The following is a 2,463-nucleotide window of genomic DNA, read 5'->3' as shown; positions in this document are numbered from 1 at the left end:
CTGATCGTGGTGGAGAATACTTGAGCATCGAGTTCATTGACTATTTCAAAGAGAATGGAATACAATCTCAATGGACTTCACCTGGAACTCCTCAACTTAATGGAGTTTCCGAACGTTGGAATAGAACCTTGTTAGACATGGTTCGATCTATGATGGGGTTCACCAACTTACCGGCATACTTGTGGGGTCACGCACTTCGCACTGCCGCGTATTTGCTGAATAGAGTTAACACCAAAGCAGTTAAATCCACACCATACGAACTTTGTCATTCCTGGAAGCCCAACATCAGGCATATTAGGATATGGGGCTCACCCGCTTATGTGAAGCGACTAGTGGGGGATAAGTTGGATAGTAAATCCGACTTATGCTATTTTGTGGGGTATCCCGAGGACTCAATAGGATACGAATTCTATTATGTCAAGGAAGCAAAGACGTTTGTTTCCAGAAATGGCACCTTTCTTGAAAGGGAGTTTCTATTCGATAGAAAATGCAGCATGATAGAACTTGAAGTAGTTCAAGAACCGCAAAGTGAAGTTCAAGCACAAGAACAAGTAAACGAGCCAAGACAACAATCCACTAATATACCTCCTAAACATTCAGTACGTAGATCCGAAAGAGTTCGGAAATTGCCTGATAGGTTATTCCTCCTTGAAAATGATTAAGATCATGTTGATCTTGGACATGATCCAAGAACATACAATGAGGCCGTATTGGATGCGGACATGGGACATTGGCTAACTGCCATGAAATCAGAAATGGACTCCATGTACTCCAACAAGGTATGGACCTTGGTAGATCCACCACATGGAATAGTTCCCATAGGCTGCAAGTGGATCTATAAGAAGAAAATTGGAGTGGATGGAAAGGTATCGTCCTATAAAGCTAGATTGGTAACGAAAGGATATACTCAAAGGAAAGGTGTTGATTATGAGGAAACCTTTTCACCGGTTGCGATGCTGAAGTCCATTAGGATTTTGTTAGCCATCGCTGCGTGGTACGACTACGAGATATGGCAAATGGATGTGAAGACCGCTTTCCTTAATGGAGACATTGAGAAAGAAATATACATGGCGCAGCCGGAAGGCTTCATATCTTCTGGAAGTGAGCAAAAAGTTTGCAAACTCCAGCGATCCATTTATGGATTGAAACAAGCATCCCGTAGTTGGAACATAAGGTTCGACTCAACTATCAAAGAGTTTGATTTCGATAAGAACCCGGAGGAACCTTGTGTATACAAGAAGGTTAGTGGGAGGTCAGTGATATTTTTGGTGCTTTATGTCGATGACATTCTATTCATTGGGAATGACGTAGGAATGTTGCAACAGACAAAAGCATGGTTGTCTAGACGTTCCTTAATGAAGGATTTGAGAGAAGCATCTTACGTATTAAGAATACGTATCTATAGAGATAGATCAAGAAAGATGCTTGGCTTATCCGAAAGCCTGTACATAGACACCGTTATGAAACGAATTAGCATAGAAGAAATCCATGTGTGCTCAGAAACCTAGTGAAATCGAGGAGATGAAAAGGACACCTTATTCTTCTGCCATAGGAAGAATAATGTATGGCATGCTGTGTACTAGACCCGATATGGCATATGCCGTGAGTGTCACAAGCCGATATCAGTCTAACCTCGGTCCAGATCACTAGAAGGCTGTGAAAGATATCCTTAAGTACTTACGAAGAACTAAGGATATATTTTTGGTGTATGGGGGTGCCGAGTTGAAATTAGAGGGCTTCACCGACTCTAGTTTTCAATCGGATGTGGATGACTCAAAGTCAAACTCGGGATTTATATTCACGCTTAATGGTGGTGCCGTGTGTTGGAAGAGTTCCAAGCAAAGCACGACGGTCGATTTCACTACCGAAGTTGAATACATTGCAGCATCCGAAGCTGCAAAAGAAGGGACTTTGATGAGGAAATTCATCCAAGAGTTGCGTGTAATTCCTAATGCTAATGATCCAGTACCGTTGTACTGTGATAACACCGGAGCCGTGACGCAAGCTAAGGAACCGAGATCTCATCAGAAGTCCAAGCATATTCTGATGAAGTATCATGTGATCCGAGATATCATTGATAGAGGTGAAGTTAAAGTAGAACAAGTCACCTCGAAAGAGAACATTGCAGACCTTTATACGAAGCCTTTGCCAAGGTCGGTCCACGAGAAACATCGAGAGTCGATGGGATTACGATTCATGGGTAGTTGGCTTTAGCTCAAGTGGGAGATTGTTAGAGTAGGTGACCAACAAGCCAACTTGTGGCGGTGGTCTTTCCATTTATTCTTGTAATATATAATCCTTTTTCGTATTAATGATAAAAAACCTTGGCATTCTATATCTTTGTCCTTTGTTTCAAACATAGATATAGTCCTTACAGTTATTACAAGTACTAGTAATTGATCTTTTAGGATCGTGAGATATTTACTTTAGTATTATGACTGTTAAACGTGTTCCTAGTCGAAA

The 2,463-nt window shown here is 41.5% G+C and overlaps 1 pseudogene; it reads left to right on the top strand.

The window, feature by feature from the left end:
• Window positions 1-1,521: 1,521 nt before the first annotated feature.
• On the top strand, window positions 1,522-2,257 carry LOC148770634 (secreted RxLR effector protein 161 pseudogene; annotated as a pseudogene).
• The last annotated feature ends 206 nt before the right edge of the window (window positions 2,258-2,463 follow it).

Source organism: Erythranthe guttata, chromosome 5, assembly GCF_056151865.1.
Source record: "Erythranthe guttata isolate IM_541 chromosome 5, IM_541, whole genome shotgun sequence".
Lineage (NCBI taxonomy): Eukaryota > Viridiplantae > Streptophyta > Magnoliopsida > Lamiales > Phrymaceae > Erythranthe > Erythranthe guttata.
This window is presented reverse-complemented; position numbering and strand designations above follow the sequence as displayed.